A 17,549-nucleotide genomic window follows, 5' to 3' on the forward strand; every position below is an offset into this window, starting at 1 on the left:
CAGGTTGCTGTTCACAGCTGTAAAAGGAACTCTTGCTGCTGTAGCAAAGCTGTTTGAAGATGCAGACAGTTTGTTCATGAGCCAGGTCCTGGTTGAAGAAGCATTTGTTCCCCAAAATCTACCAGCAGCATTACCACACCATACTTTAGCCAGCTTGCTGCCAGAACCTGTAATCCCAGGAGCAACTTCCAGGGAAAGGGGAGTGGGTTCTACTCTCATTCCTTCTAACAGCTCTTACACCATGGCAGGGACTCTCACCAGCCCAGGTTCCCCTTGGAAAGGCAGGATGCCATGTTCCTTCTCACTTTTCAGGATTCCTCATCATTTACAAGCTTTACTCATACATTCTGAATGTTTTCAGCAAGATTATGAATCGTATAAGAGCCTGTGATGAACTCCTTTCACTTTGTATCTGGTATTTCCTGCAGGGAGGGGATGGAGGAAGGCAGGAGATTCCCTGCTTCACAGAAGGGACACCCATGAGACAAACCTCTGACAGGTGCATCTTCCATGCAAATTAGGTTTACAGGGAAAACACTAGACCCTAGCAAGAAATGTCACAAATCAACAACTTCCCATTTTGGTTTTTGGAGCAGACTTCAAATGCAGCCTCCAAGCACAGGGAGCACTGAGACTCTAAGCCATACGACATCTCTGCCAAAATTCCCAGCAGCCATGACAAAATGACTGCAGAAATAATGCAGCATTCTGGCTGTCCTGTTGTGTCAGGAATAAGCCACTGGGGATACAGCCAGAGGGACCAAAGTTGCTCTAGCTGAGCACATTTTGAAAGGAGAAGAAGGAAGAAATCACATGTCTCTACTGCAGTTTAAAGCTTGTGAGAAAAGTTTCCAAGAACTGGACAAAGGAAGGATGGGAGAACAGACAGACAGTACCAGAGGCAGGAGTACCAGGAAAATCAACCAAACAACAGCTTTAATAAGAATTTGTGCATAACAAAGTTAATCTTTGTGGTAAAGCTGCAGTAAAGGGATGACTAAAAGTCCTTTTCTGAGAAGCGCAATGACAGCAATGCCTCAGCCTAGGGGAAGGTGAGCACATCAACCAGGGCTCCTCAGTGGAATGCTATTTCCTAAGGGTCACCAAGATTTCTTCTTTCTCCTCTTCTGGATATTTAGATGTGTTTGTTTGGGGCTAGGGTTTCCTAGTGCACCAGCCCTCAGGGGTTCTTGGCCTGGCTCAGGAAGATCACAGGTGCCTAAGGAGTTGCTCCACTGAGTCTACAGATTCATTTCCTTGGCCTCTATTGGGGCTGGTAATTGGGAAACTCTTCCCTCCCAGGAACACTGCCATTCCTTGATGGGATTTAATTAGCAGAGCCCTCAAATGAAGCTCTCACAAATCTCTGCTGCAGCTGAGCTTCCATCCCACCAAGGCAGCACTTCAGTGGCATGTTCCCACCTTGGCAGTGTGGGAACACTGGGATGGGAAATTTCCTCTCAGGCACAAAGAACTCACAAAAACCGAGGGCAAGACCCAAGGGACAGGGCCAAGAAAGGAAGTAAGATCCAGAGTGTGTCTCTTTCGAGACCCTGAAGGCCCCTTCCAGGAGACACTGCAGCTCAGGCAGCAGAAGCTGAGAGGGAGGCAGGGAGGCTGGCTCGGCAGCAGTGGGGGCTCAGAGGCCTCAGCCAATGTCGATCCTGTGGGAGTCGTCGGCCCCGAAGGCCGCGCTGCACTTGGGGCACTTGCGCTGCTGGGTGTCGTAGCGCGTCTGCACGCACTCCAAGCAGAAGACGTGGAAGCACTTGGTGAGCACCGCGTCCTTCTTGTGCATGCTGCAGCACGGGCCCATCAGGCAGGCCTGAAACACAGACACACAGACAGACAGACACACACACAGACACACACAGACAGACAGACACACACACAGACACACACACACAGAGAGACACACACACACAGAGACACACAGACACAGAGCTGTGAGGGGCCCTGCAGCCCAGCTGCTGTGCTGAGAGATGTCTCAACATGAAGGTCCTTCCATTCCTCAGAAGGACAATGGTTTCTCCAGTGCCAGAGTACAGACGAGAGATGTCAGATACTGGAAGTGTGCCTACACACCTTCTGACTAAGATAAAAAGGGAAGCTGAGGGACACAGATACTCACCTTGTAATCCTTGATTTCCTCCATCAGGATCTCATCACAGTTGGGAACCATGTCAGGCTTCTTTGTGGTCTCCAGCTTCCTGCGCAACCCAGAAATATCTTCCTGCACAAAAACAGGAGACCAAGAGAAGGAGCAGTACATTCTCTGTCAGCTTCTTCAGGGACCAAAGAGAACATGCACCTGGCTAAGTCATGCCACCCATAGTTTTACCCCCTGTAATCCAAGAGACAACATGATCCTCTGATGCTACAAGTATTGTCAGTTATCAGGGGAAAAAAATCTGAAAGAGCCAAGACCTGATGAAGCCAAAATCTAAGTGAAACTGGACACCCAGAGCAGTTCAGCTGAAAGCCTTGGCAAGCTCGATGTACAAGAAGGACACCATAGCAGACAGATCTTGAAGGATTGTGCATAGGATATGTACCTCAGTGTGACAGTGTTCACAGGGGTTTTCAGGTGAGGGAAGAGACGAGAATGTTGACTCCATGTTCAGAAGGCTTGATTTATTATTTTGTGATATACATTACATTAAAACTATACTAAAAAGAATAGAAGAAAAGGTTTCATCTCAGAAGGCTAGCTAAGCTAATAGAAAGAAATGAATAATAAAGGTTTGTGTCTCGGACAGAGAGTCCAAGCTAACTGGGCTGTGATTGGCCATTAATGGTAAACATCCAAGATGGGCCAATCACAAATGCCCCTGTTGCATTCCACAGCAGCAGATAACCATTGTTTACATTTTGTTCCTGAAGCCTCTCAGCTTCTCAGCAGGAAAAAATCCTAATGAAAGGATTTTCATGAAAAGATGTCTGCGACACCTCAGCCCTTTTGAAGTTGAACATCTCTTTCTCTCTAGTTACTCTGTTTTCCACAATCTCTTCCTGAAAATCATGTAACTTCTTCTGAGCCAGCTCTAGCTGGGCCTTCAGATCATCTGCAAGCTGGGCTGCATCCATGGCCTGAGAAAGAAAACCAGTATATAAGGATCAAACATAGAAGAACAGCTCTAGTGGCTTCTAGTCCCTTGTAATTACCTTATTATCAACAAGTTTTGATCATTTAGCTTCAAGATTCCTTTGGGCAGAACCAAACCTTGGCATGCTGCAAAGCACATCACTTAGAAAAACACTAATGATCATCCAAATCTCTTCTTAAGGTATTTTCAGCCTTCCGGCTTCAACATTTTCTCTGTAAAAGCATTCAGAGGCAGTTCTATAGCCGAACTAGACAGAACTGCAAGATACCTATTTCTAACAATCTTCTCTCTTCACCACCTCTCTTCTGACTTTATAACCAAATGCCCTAATACCACCAATTGTCATATTAAGCACAGGTGACTGCTGAATTCTCCCTAGCTCTTCCTCACAGTGATACTCCTGCTTTCCTTTTTGCCTGTTTTAATGTAATTTCTGCATTTCTACTAAACTTTAACAACAAAGGCAGCACAAGTCTTAAGTCTTACTTTACTGTAACACACCTACTTTACTATCTTAGGAATTTGTTAAAAGTGTTCACACTCCCCACCTATATCTCCTTTTGCTTACCCCATCTTTGCTATAAAAGCTTTGACCCCAGTTCATCTGGCTGCTGTGTCTTTCTTTACCATAGGTTACACAGAAAAACATATAACCTGCTTCTCCTTATCAAAGCAAAACATCATTCTCCAGTATTTTAATCATAATTAAATTTAAATTTAATCATAATTAAATTAAATTTAATCATAATTCTCTCCAGGACTCCTCAGCCTTCTGATACACTCATCCAAAACCAGCGAATACCAGGTTCTGTAATGCCAGTGAGAGCTCAGAGGCTTCCATTGGAGCGGTGGCCGGTAGAAAGTGAAATGCCCAGGCTAGCAAGTGTCCAGCCCACCTCCAGCCGACAAGGCACTTCCCCGACACGAAGTCCGGGCCTTGTGCCTAAGCAATGTCAGGCTTGCGGACGTTTGGCCGTTGCGGGAAACTCCAAAGTCGTAGGACTGAATGAAGAGGCGACTCCCAGGTCCTTTGGGGTAGGAGGTTTTATTAGCAGGGGAAGTGAACAGGGAAGGAGAAGAACCCGAGAGCCCTGAAGTGGGGAAAACCTCAGGTTTTAAAGGGAATGGGAGGGGTGAAGGACAACGAATCAGAGAGGGGAAGGGAAGGATACATTTGGGATTGACACAAAGGGAGAACCAATAGAACACAGCTGCGGGTGGGGCCCCGGTCCCTGAGCCAATCACCCGACACCCTGGCCAGAAGATTCCAGAAAAAGAGGCAGGGGTGCCGAGTGACAGGCAGGCAGCCAGGGGAGGGGAACAAAATGATACATCAGATAACTATAGCAACGTGGGAGGGGTTCTGGAGACTGACAAGATCTGGGAACTGGGCAGAACCATCTACATAACAATGGGGGGAAACCGGACAAACATAGAGCAAACCACAACATTCCATGCCTCCCCAAGCTCCCACTTACAGCCCAAGAGGAAAGGAAGGCATTGCTCACCTTGCGTTTGTTCATCTCCAGGGCCTGTGTTCGCAGCCCCAGCTCCTTCTCTCCTGTTCCAATGCTGCTCTGCAGTAAGTGTTCCTTCTCCTCCAGCTTACGCACCACCTGCAGCTGGGCATCCACCTTGGAAAGGGACACAGAGGGACCAGAAGGAACAAATGAATGCATGCTCTGTGGGTCTTCAGAGCTGTCATTCAAGCTGCAGCCTAAAACTACCCCTGCTTCGCCATCACCAGGGAGCACACCTTCGGCTTGCCTTTTTCTCCCTGAGCAGCTGTGCCTGTATCCAGAGAGCTGTACCCAGATCTCTCTGGTCAACACTTTAAAAGTTAGCAGTCAAATATTTGCAACAAAGATGTCTTATTTTTGGGCAGTGGCTTAAAGACTTGCAGTAAGGCACTGAACAGTTCCACAGTGGTACCAAGGATGACAGGATACAGGGTCATAGAATGGCCTGGATTGGAAGGGACCTTAAAGATCCTCTAGTCCCAGCCTCCCTGGGACAACTTCCACATTATGCCAACAACCAGAAAAATGTATTCCCTACAAGTCTGCACCACAGCAAAAGATACTCTGAATTTGAAAGTGCAGAGAAAAGATGGTCACCTGTCACTTGTCTGGCAGAATCAGGTTTGACACAGTCATTGCCAGAGCTGGGCAGAAACCAACACCCAATTCCCAGCAGCTGAACAGCTGTCAGATATACCAGGGCAAAAATTCTACATGTGCACAGCTTTACAGCTTCCAGCTAACAGGCTGCCAAGCTCCTTAAACTCACTTTGGCCACTTCAGCATTGACAAGGTAGAGCAGTTCTGTTCTACAATAACAAGAATCCAAATACAATAACAGGAACCACCTCTGGGAGGATCAGCTGGGACTTTGTAACTGATGACACTGTAAAGCAGGAATGGCTCCTGAACTGGGACAGCTGTGGCAATCAAGAACTGCTCAAATTCAGAAGCAATGTGCAGGGAAATGGAGACCAAGGATGAACAAATTGGGGTTAGACAGAGAAGGGTATAAAAGGAGCCAGTCCCATGGGAAATATGGGCAGTCAGTACGCAGTTGTCTGGCTCAGCCTTGCCCACAATCATCACAGCCTATCCTGTCCTAGCTTCTTGTATCTTTTCCTAAGTATTGCCATGTAATCTAACTCTTTACCCCATGTGTGTGTGCTGCACAGAGGAAGTGCTGCCTATAGGTGAGACCTGCTTGTGAACAAGGCAAGAGGGGCTTGGAACCACAGGGGTCCCAAAGAGAGGGACATGCACTGGAACTGAAGGAATCTGCAAATGGGTCTATGCTTATGAGCCTAGAGACTGGCGTGTGTGTGTGCCTGCACTAGCAACTAGTCCCTGTTATCTCCAGACCATTCCAATCTCTAAGCGACAAAGCTGAGAAGACAAATAATCCTCAATTCTGAGGAGAGAAACAACACAGTTCTGCTTCAGAGTATCTGAAAAGTTTAAGTAACACATTAAAAAGAAAAAAGGAAGAGAAATTAGGAATACCTCAGCTTTTGCCTTCTCAGCTGCCATCAGCTGCACTTTGTTTCTCTGCTCTTTGGGGGCAGAGCAGTATATATCTAGCAAGAGTTTCATCTCCTTCTGTCTCTCCTGGGCCTTCCTGGAGAAAGGGAGACAGACCACAGTGAGAACACAGCAGCAAAGCCACTGCTGCATAGCCAGCACCACAGCCTGGCAATATTCTCTCATCTCCCACATGGATATGGAGTCATCCTTGGGTCATCTTATCCTGGTAATATAAAACAGCAGCTGAATACAGGCTGGAAAAGAAACATGTTAAGGGACATAGGTTGAAATGCAAGAAGTGGGCTGGAGATGAAAGAGGTACCCTAACAATAAGCTAGAAACTATCCACCTCTGCTTTGGGAACCACATAGGAGTGGGAACACAGCTGTGTCCTCTATTAATAACCTGCTGCTGTGAACTTCTATGCTATTGTTATGACAGCAACAAATCAACATTACTTGACCCACACCATGAAGTACCTCCTTTGGTAATTCATGCTTTAAGCTACTGCACTGACCACATCACAATCAGAAACAGAGGGTGTCAAGAAACTCTCTTGGCTCCAAATTCCAGTGATGCTGATCCTGTAAAAGCAAGACCACGTGAACACCTCAGGCTTGGGCACTGCTCACACAGGAAAGGGAGAAAACAGCAACTCTTACTTGAGCTCAGCCTTCAGCTGCTTGATCACTTCAGCCTCCTTCTTTCTTCCATCTTCATGCTTCCCTTTCTCCTTCTCTTAGGACTCTCTCTCCTTCTCTGATTCCTTCTGCTTCTGCTCTTCCCGCTCTCACTCCTTTTCCTTCTCTTTCTCTTTTTTCTCATTCTCTCTCTTTCTCCTTCTCCTTTTCCTTCTCTCGTTCCCTCTCTCTTTCCCATCTCACCTGCTCCCGTTCCTCTTCATCTTGCCTGGCCTTTATCTCATTAACATCTTCAAAAGCAGCCTTGGGAACAGTCACTTGGGCAGAAGGATCATCAGGCTCCTGCTTGATCTCTGCAGGTTCCTCCTTTGTGTCTTCAGCGCTAGACTGGGACTGGAGGAGAGCACTGCCACTGCGAGAGTGGATCTGGCATGGAACAGCAAGAGAGATGACCAAGAAAACAAATGTTTAAGTTCTTAGCCAGGAGTCTTCCTCACCCCCTTCTCCCTTGTCTTCCCAGATGCATGCTTCCATGCCCCCTTTTCATGGAGCACTACACAGCTACAAAGGAAGAGCATTCGTTTGGTCAAAGGAAGCAGCAGAGTGCAGAGCTCCACAGAAAATTTCACTGCATCCTGCACAGTGTATCAGAAAGGTTGGTATTCCTGGCAAGGGTGACAGCATTCCCCCTTCTAAGCCTTTCCCCTCTTTTCTGGCATCTCCTGCTGTGTTACCTTGCTCAGGTCAGACTGGGCCTCTCTCAGTTTGCGTTTGTATCTCAGCACCTCTCCCTTCAGCTGGTGGTTGTGATTCTGGAGGCTGCTGATGAGGTGATGCATCTCCCGATTAATGGGGCCTGCAAAAACAGAAACACCTCTGCAACAAACCACACTTCTGCCAACCTTCTTGAGGACTTTCATGGAGATGGAGAACAAGCTAAGTGACAATGACAAAGAACAAAATAAGACTGTTATCGTTCTGCCACATAGTAGAGCAACACTATTGTCTGAAAAGAAGCCATGCCAGTTTTACACCCAACCATGGCCTCCCAATAAAACAGGTGAAGAGCTTTGGTTTTTTGAGATTAAGAGACCTGCCAGAACAAGTATTTAACAGTAACAAAGAAAAAACCCAGATGTTCTAGTGCACTGTAGCCCCTAAAGGGCAGTGTGGGAGAGGTGGTGGTCATTTTTAGGCACAGCACAACATCATACCTTCTTGCTCATTGACAGCCTTGGACCTGCCATAAACAATAATCACCTCATCAACAAAGATGGACACATAGAAAAGTGAGAGAATAGAGAAAGTGCATGTGAAGTAGGCATTATGGTAGCCTTCTACCAGTAAGACATAACGACTGAAAGGAAATTAAAGAAAAAGAAGTACAGAATCTGAATCCTCCTTATAAAGATAGTTAGCAAATGATTGTGGACTCGCAGCAGTGAAACAGATACATATATACATGCATTCAGCTTAAAAGCAATTAGAAGGAAAAAAAAAAGTTGTAAACTAAAGACCACTTATCTCTAAACAAACTTGTGGATAAACAAAATTCAGAGGTGCCTCAAGACAGCTCCCAGTATCAGATTTAGGTTATCGAGACAGACATTTCCTACAACTGGCACTGACCACTAAGATGAAATTTGGATTATTCTCCCCACCATATACTCATCTATCACAGAGCCAAGCTTAGTGTGTTACCACCTTTAAAACATCACAAACTCACAGGCTGTTTCCTATCTATCCATCCCCCACAGTGGGAAAGACAGAAATTCTTTGACTCTTTCAAGAGCCTCTCTCCCCACACAAGTTCCCTGATTGTTTCTGTTCTCTGGTTCCACTTGCACAGGGCCTGGGGAAGGTGGAGGAGGGATCACTACTTGTAAAGAGACGAATACAGTTTTAACCAGATATGGTTAAAATGGACTCAAAGATCAGAACGGGACACGGGCAGGAAACCATTACAATTTCCAACGGTGGCCACACGGTGTCACCAACGCACTGAGCTGCACTCAATTGTACCTGGAGCAAAGCGTAACACAGCTAAAGAGCAGGCTCAGAACAGACACTGCAATGAGGTTTTCTGCAGACACAGCACCGCAAAGCTGAGTGCAGCCCATCCCACAGAACACCTTCATCCTCACACAGCTACAGATGTCTCACCTTGAGCTTTTCATTCTGTGTGGTTACTTGCTCGAGATCCTGATATAGTTCCTCCAATTCATTAAGATGATTCCCAGCATGCTCTTTATTCTCTTCCAGCTCTGCATTCATCTCCTCAAACTGTTGGGATAAACTCCTTGCAAATCCTACTGTTAATATGTCTCCTGAGAGTGCTAATGAACTATCTGTTCATGCAGTAACAGTAGTTACAGACTGAGCAGTCAGGTAACTTGAACAAGTGAGACAGAGTCTAATTCCACCAGGTGTTTCTTAAGTAGAAAACTCATACACAGACAAAATGGCTTGCCCAGAGTCACCCAGTTTTGTGGCACAGGATCTAAAAATTATCTAAAATAAGTATCAAATTCTGTTCAAATTGTGGCCCTTGTTCTTCTTGACTGTAATCTTCCCCTTGCCCACAGCCAAGCTCCTGGCCTTACCTTGAGGCCATGAATTGTGATTATTCCCCCATAGAGGCTGCTCCCAGCTCCATACACCTTGTAGCCTTTGGAATTTACCTGCAAAACATGTAAGGGATTCCTTCAAGACCCAGTGAAATACTGACAAGAGTGATGCAGCAGAAATATGCACAAAAAGGAACACTACAGGTTCTCAGCTCTACAAGCAAAGTCCCAGAGAGAATGTCACACACCCATCTGTCTTGGTTTCGAAGGACAGGTGTCTGCTAACGAAGGCAGGAACCTCCCCTGAAATGGAAAATGTAAACCCCCTCCCTCCAAACTGCTATAAGTTTTAAAATAAGGGGCTCTCAGGCAAAAAATATGGGAGCAGGAATAATAGTTCTTTACTAGGGAAGAAAATAAAAAGATAAAATGTACAATGAAGTAAACTAAAACAACACTGACAGAGTCAGAACACAACCTGACACATCAGGGTGTTGGTAGCAGTCCAATTGGAATTGTGGCTGCAGTCCTCCTGGAGTGTCAGGTGTGGTTCTGCTGAAGCAGTGATCCTGTGGAAAAGAGTGTAGTCTTCCTCTGAAGATCCAGTGGAAGAGGCAGCTGTTCCTCTGGGAAAATCCAGTGGAGAAGCTGTGCTGGTTATATCTCAGGTAGGAATGCCTGGCTCTTCCCTCTGGGTGGAGCATCTCACACTGGGATGCTATAGTTCTTATCAGTCATGCAGTGACATTCAGTAGCCTGTTATCAGCAGATGTCTCCCTGGGGAAAGAAGTGGTTGTGGAAGAGATAAGGAAAACTACCCACTTAACAGAAAACAACTGCCATAGAGATGGCAAATAGAATACAATTTGCTTGGCAATCCTGGACACCATCCAACATCCTTCCCACTTCCCAGGTCTCCTGGCCAGCACTTACTCGTTCCAGGATGTCGCCAGGTGGTGGTTGAGCCTCTGCTCTCTCTTGCGGATCTTGTCAATGTCCCACTGAAGGTCAGCAATCATGGTCTCCAGGACAGACACCCAGGATTCTGCTGTCTCCACCCTCTCTTGCAGCTTGGAGGACTGCGATCAAAGGAGTGCTTCAGCCAGCACATTGCACAGAGCCAACTATTCCTGACACTGCTCAGGAGTACTTTTTCTCAGATGAGATTGTATCTCCTCACTGGTACTGCTGGCTAGAGTAGCCAGCATGGAGAATGCCAGCTTCAGTCCTCCCCTGAGAACATAAAGAGGTGAAAAAAAGTGTGTTCTAGAAGGTAGCATATCACTGTTCCTTACAGTCACAAAAAAAAGTCTGTCAGCCTTTAGAAGTGGACATCAGCGCTGTCCACAGCTGAAATCCACCTTTCCCACTGTCCCCAGATAGGTGCCTCACCATATTCCCTCTCATCTTTACACTCCTGATTACTGTCAGAGTCTGGATCAGTGTGGGAACTCAGCACATCACTCCAGATGTCCAGAGTTACCAAGAGAACCCTTGGGGGGGCTTGGAAATCCTGGAATGTTGCCAGGAACGTCTAGTGGCTTGATTTTGATCCCTCTAGGGATGTGACATCTGTTTGAGGACATGAGAGTCACTTGGGAGTGAATGGTGCAAGAAGGATATATTTACAGGGTGAAATATAGATTTTAGGGGTTTTAGTACAGGGGGGTTATGGAGACAAGATGGAGGGATCAGGGCATGTCATGTCCTTCTTCTTTCTTCTTCTTCTTCATCCATTTTCTGTGGTGATGTTGGCACTTGGGGATTGGTCCATGGTGAAGGTGCACTTGCTAATATGGGTGAAGGGTATTGGGATATAAAGGTAAATATCATGTACGTAGTTTTTAGTATAAAAAGACACGACCGCCCCATGGGTGATCAGAGTGCCCTTAGCTGCCTTGCTGGTCAGACCTCTGCTGGGCAGAAAGAAAATTCTGTAGATAAGAAATAATAAACAATCTGAAGACTGAAAAACTGAAGAGTCCAGACTCATCCTTTGAAGCGCGGGCTGCCCCAGAACCACCCTGCACCCTGCACATGTCTGGGCAGACACAGACAGCCGACCGGACAGATCAGGTTCTGGCACCACCAGTGCTTTTCTTTCAGACAAAAGGTCTCCAAGACCTTGGTCCAGTTCGAAGCGTTTAAGGATGATGCAGATATTTTCATCAAACTGAATGATGGGACAGGCAAGGCAAGACAAGGTAAGGAATGGATGTGAACAGTAGGAGTGTAGGAGTGCAGTGGTACAGGGGAGACAAGCAAACTGTACATGAAGTAACAAAAGCTGTTCCCAACCTGATTCCAGTAGCGGTTGATGATCAGCAGAGAGGCATTGTCAGTGGCCTGCCGACGCTCCAGCTTCTCAATGTGCTCCCGCAGCTCATCTTCTATCGCCTGGCGCTGGTCGAGCATCTCCACAGCTTCTGGTTCTTGGTCTGCAGGGTCCGGATGTCCAGTTCCTCCTGGGCACAGGCACACAGCACACAGACCAGGTCACAGAAGGGCTCACCCTGACCCCAGAGACATTTCTGCCTCCAGATGAAAAAAAAACAAAAGGTGGAGTAAGGGTATGCAAGGAAGACATACTGTTGAAGAAACACCACCAAGTTTAATGGTCTCCACAGTGGTGCCCAAATTTTCAACCCCTGCCTTCTTTTCCAGAGGTGCAGAAGGGCCAGGCTCTCCAGCCGTCCATTTATTGCCAATTCCAGACATGGTGGCTGAAGTGTACAGATTCCCACCTTCTCCAAGTTCTTCCTGAACATTAAAGAACACTATCAAAAAAACACCAAATACACATCCATGCGATCAATTTCATTTGGGGTTTTTAACATGTTGAGGCATCACAGTAACAAAATGCCCAAAACAGAGAAGATCATGGAACCAAAAAGATTTTGAAAAATATTTGTTGGGAGGAATAGATTAAAAGTGGAATACAGATAAGGAGGACTGTAAATCACTGAAGTCACCTTGCAGCTGGAATAACCCTTGACAAGCCAGTGATCCTCTGGCACAGGCTGACTTTAAGAGTGCTCACATGTCTAATACTGCACCTCTGCCCAGCTCTTGCTTTGGGGATCCCACACGGAACAAGGTAACAGAAACAAATCTACTCCTTGTCACCTAACTGGGAGTTTGTGCCAGCCTGTGCTGACTCATACATTCTGGTCCAACATTAAGCCGTAAAAGACACCAGCAGGATCTGCACAGCAAGCAGAAAGTTCATGGGAAAAATGTCCACTGCTCTGTAACATTTAAAATGGAAGCACCATACCTTATCACCCTCTTCACAAAAAAAATCTTCATCTTCCAGATGAGATCCTCCATCTCTGCTTTTCTGCATTAACAAAAAAGAACCAGGTTAGACTTTAGCAAACAACTCAGACAGTGTGTATGTGCACCAGTTCACTGCACAACAACCAAACTGTTCCTATTGAATCTACACACAAAGCCAGTCAAAGCTGAAGGCAGCAACACCCTGGAAATAAATGAGAACTGTATGTAGAGAGCTCACAAATCCTACAGAACTGAAAAGAAACTCGGACTCAAGGCTTGTAAAGACCCATTCCAAGAATTTTGCTATGTACCAAGAGAGATGCAAACATGTTTGAAGAGAACCTATTCCTAACTCAAAGCAGTCTCAAAAGCTCTGGACTAACAGAGAATCACAGAACAGCTGGGGCTGCAAGGGAGGACTGGACATCACCTGCCCTGTGCTCCTGCATGAAGCAGGCTCAGCCAAAGCAGGTTGCCAAGGATCCTGTCTAGGCAGCCTGAGCATCTCCAGGCACAGAAACTCAGCCATGGCTCTGGGCAGCCTCTCTAGTGCTTGATCACCCTCAACATTAAAACAGGCTTTTCTCCTGTCTGAACAGAATTTCCTGTAGTTCCCTAAAATATTATTGAGCAAAGCTACAAGAATCTCCTTAAAGACTTTGCAAAGTGAACGAGCAGCTGGAGATGAATAATGGAACCAATCAGATTGTCACTAGACATGAGCTGCATTCTTTTCCCACAGCCACTGAGGCTGTGCCAGACTGAATGAAATCAGAAGTGAATGAAGTGCAGACTATACCAGTAAAACCCGACCTGTTCCATTTAAGCCTATAATGGCATTTACAGTCAAACCAGGGGTTAGGAACTGAATCTTCCAGTTCTTACCTGCTTTAATTGAGCAGTTCTACTGAAAGCAACAAGGCCATTACCTTTTGAAGATGAAGTTGGTATACACTGCTTTCCCAAACCGCAGCATTTCACAATCATTTCAGCTTGGCAGTGCCCTTTAGTGTATAGTATGGTATACAGTATAGTATATAGCATATAGTATAATATAAAGATTATATCTAAGTGAGTTAATGAAACAGCACATATGGGGATCCTGTGAGGTTTCTTTTAACAGAAACATTAAATTACACCTCAAATTTAAAAAGACAACTGTCATGGAACCATTTTCCTTCTCTTAGCAGTAGCTGGAATTCTAAACTCAAGTTAGCTTGGTAGTAGAAGATTTACAGATTCCAAGTATGCTTGTGGGTTTTACATGCATTTGGAAAGCTGGGAGGAGTGAGGATTATTAACTTGCAGGGAAAAACATTCCCTCTGGAGAGCTCAATTACTCACTTGTTGGAGGTAGTGAATTTGCCTAAAGAGGCAGAAATAAGAGCAGTTAAGGGACATCAGGCAGGGTGTTCAGAAGAGACAACAGGTAATAAACTGCTCAATGGAGATGTTCAGAAAGCAGTGCTTCTGCCAGAGGTCTCTGGGATCCCCCCTTTACCCCCTGTGACTGAGCTACTGCCTGAGGGAGAGGGGGGAAGTGGTGGTGCTGGTGCTGTCTTTTCCACCAGAGGAGTTTGAGATAATTAAAGGTAGTGGGGCACAAGAAAGAGGGGAGAACTTATTAATAAAGGGCAGTAAACAGTGGATGCCAGGAGCTTTGACCCTGCAGGTGTTGGGACAGCTCCATGGGGTGAGTCATTGGGGCTTTCGAGGATTGGCAATGTTCTTCAAGATGTACTGCATTGGGTATTTTTGTTTTAGCAAAACGTGCTAATAATGAGGGGTGTCTGGCTAAAGTATATAGCCAGACTATAAAGGAAATTGCAAGGCAGGGAAATGACCCTGGGCTCTATGTCCTTTCCAAGGATAGGACATATTTTACTAAGATTCCCTGGGCAAGAGGGCTTAGATATGCTCGGGTAGAGGTATGCTGGCTGGCAAGGTGGCCAGATGAGTTTCTAGCTGCTTCAGCAACTATTTGATCATTGTGAGAAACAAGGCTAACTCTTTAAAATTTTTAAAGGTTTTATAAGAGATAATAAGGGATAAAGCAAAAGTAACAGCATTGGGTGCATAGCCAGATGCACACGGTTAACTCTAACAACTCTTCTTATATACTTACTTTTTCATTGCATTAGTCAAATGCATATTTATGACAATTACACATATTCAAACCTTCCTTTGAGTTTACATGTTCCAGGAATTCTTTATCTTAGTTCAACCCCTGACCTCAACTTCTTAAAGAGTACATGCAACAAAGCAGATGTAATTTTGAGAGTCTTGTATTTAATTTATTTCCTCAAGAGGCCCCCTGGTGTGTGGTTAGAGTTATTGATAGCCGAAGGGTCAGTGGTAGATTTTTCCTTGCTCTTTCGGTGTTACTTGCCTGGTTCTTTTCAGTTATCTTATCATACAGACATTGTAGCCATTTTTACAAGTACTTCCTATCAACATTAGCTTCACTACTTGTCAGTTACAAAAGTAAAGCTACAATTACTTCTCCAAAAGTTAATGTTACAATACACATTACATAGCTTCTATTTTAATATTTTGTCAAAGCCTAAACTATAATATATAACACACCAAGATATACAATCTACACAGGGATTAGGGTATTAACCATAAAAGGCTGACAAATTCTACTGTATCAAAGGCAGTTAGAGATTACAAACTGTACTATATCAAAATAGTTTACTGAAGTCAATAATAGCGAAAGCCAATAGCTACATAAATTATTCATAACAATCAGTTAACAAATGGTTTCTGAACATGGGATTGTGAAGGCAGTAGATTTGGACAGGGGAAGCTGGTTTTACAGGGGGATACTTCAAGGGATTATAGCTGCTTTGAGATTTCAGTGGGACCTCCATATTCCCTGGCACCCTGAGAATTCAGGCCAAGTAGAAAGGATGAATGGACGAATAAACACTCTTTGAAGCTATTAACAGAAACTAAGATGCCCTGGGCATGGCTTTTGCCATTAGGTTTGGCAAGATAAGAGCCAAAGCCGAGGGAATATTCAATTATTCCCTTTTTAATTGTTTGGGATTCTTACCTTGTTCATTTTCAAGGTAGCAGGGAGAAGAAGATGTATATTTAAACTAGTGTGTGGCCAGGATACCGTGTCTTGTGAAATCTCTTTTGACACGAAGCCCAGTTAGCACAGATGCTGCCTTTGGACTTTACTGTTCATAAAATCCAACCGGGACTGCAGAGAGAGCAGCCAGGAGAGCTGAACACGGATCGACCCATCCCACTTCAGTCAAGGTCACGAAAGCCCTGGAGATTTGGACTTCTCAGCTAGAAGAAAAGGATGGGAGACTTTGGTTATCAGTACCCAAAGTGATTAATGGGTTAATATAAACTGTTATTATCTACTTCATTCTCTGAATTTACTTGCCACACCTAGTGCAGGGACCAGACAAGGAAAAGTCAGCAGGGGGTGTAAAGACAAATTGAGAAATAAGAAGAGTAGGAACTGAGAGGAAAGATCTGTGCTAATGTCTTTACAATTAACTGAAATGGGTCTTAATGTCTCTACTGACTTTGGGCAGCAGGTTTGCTGCAGAGCTCAGACAGTTTGGCTCCTGAGACAGACAAGTGGGCCTGTACAAGCCTGAACTTCGGAACTTTGGGGTAGAACTGGAGGTTTAAGGGGGGATATGGAGTAGGCCGTTCAGGAAGGCTGTACTTCAGCCAAAGGGGAAAGGCAGAGGGCAACATGCGGCCAGGAGCTCAGGATAAAAGGAGGCTGCTCCCTCCGAAACCCTGAGAGAGAAAACCCCACGGCCATTTGCGCGGGTGGACTCCTTTCCTTTATTCGAATAAAGGCGAAGGACTCCTCTGTCTCCTTTTTGGACATAAACGCTAACGTTTGTGGATTTTCCTGACACCAGGAAAGTGTGGAGTTGCCCCCTCTGGAGACATCCCAAACCCACCTGGATGTGGTCCTCTGTCACCCGCTCCAGGTGACTCCTTGGCAGGGGGGTTGCACAGGATGATCTCAACTCGACCGATTCTGTGATTCAGCTTCCCACACACACCAGCTGCTCCCACACCTCTTCCGCTCTCCCACATCCCGCGGGGGTCATGCCCCTCTCCCCGGCACCTTCCCTCCAGCCCCCATCGATCCCTCCGACCTCCACACAGCCACCTCCCGGCTCTCCCTGACCCCAGCCGTCCCCACAGACCCACCACCGCCCAGTCCGGCCACCCTTTCGCCCTCACCCGTCGGGGGGGGCAGTGCTTTGTCTCCCCCCCAACGCTGGCGCTGGCACTCGCACCCAAGATGGCGGTGTGGGCGGAGCCGCCCCCCCCACAGGCGGCCCTGGCAGAGCGGCCGCCTCCCTGCCCGCCGCTGAATGGAACCATGTCCACGCCGGAGCGGGCGGGAACGGCGTCGGAGATGGTGAATGTGGGCAACACGTTCTGTGCCAGCCATGGTGTGGCAGCAGGGCCAGGGCAGTGATTGTCCCCCGGCATTCGGCACTGGAGAGGCCACGCCCTCGAACTGTGTCCAGTTCTGGGCCCCTCAATTCAGGAAGGACACTGAGGGGCTGAGGTGTGTCCAAAAGAATGTCTTAAAGTCCCTTCATCATTTCCCCTTCTCCCATTTGACCTGTCTGCTTGGAAATGAGGAACTGTTTGCATCCCCAACCAAAACAGAGAAGCTATTTAGACTAAGACGTTTTTCCTGACTTCGGCTATGCAGAACACACAGTGATTTTCCTTTCACTGAACAAAGAGGAAGAGTTTCTGATGGGATTCCTCAGTTTAGACCTTTCTGAAAGTTACTGTGCGTGCCTTGGTGCTTTGGGTTGTGCCGCAAAGCCAATGCAGAAGGATGACTGCAGCCAGAGAAAGAGGGGGCTCGCACCTGGCCCTGCCGAGCCGAGCCCGGCCAGCCCC

General features: G+C 46.2%; 1 pseudogene; it reads right to left on the reverse strand.

Moving 5' to 3' along the window:
• Positions 1 to 422: 422 nt before the first annotated feature.
• Positions 423 to 12,141, reverse strand: LOC139605101 (E3 ubiquitin-protein ligase BRE1A-like; annotated as a pseudogene).
• Between the last annotated feature and the right edge of the window lie 5,408 nt (positions 12,142 to 17,549).

This window comes from Agelaius tricolor, unplaced genomic scaffold, assembly GCF_023055355.1.
Source record: "Agelaius tricolor isolate 1412-34295 unplaced genomic scaffold, bAgeTri1.0.p SCAF_59, whole genome shotgun sequence".
Lineage (NCBI taxonomy): Eukaryota > Metazoa > Chordata > Aves > Passeriformes > Icteridae > Agelaius > Agelaius tricolor.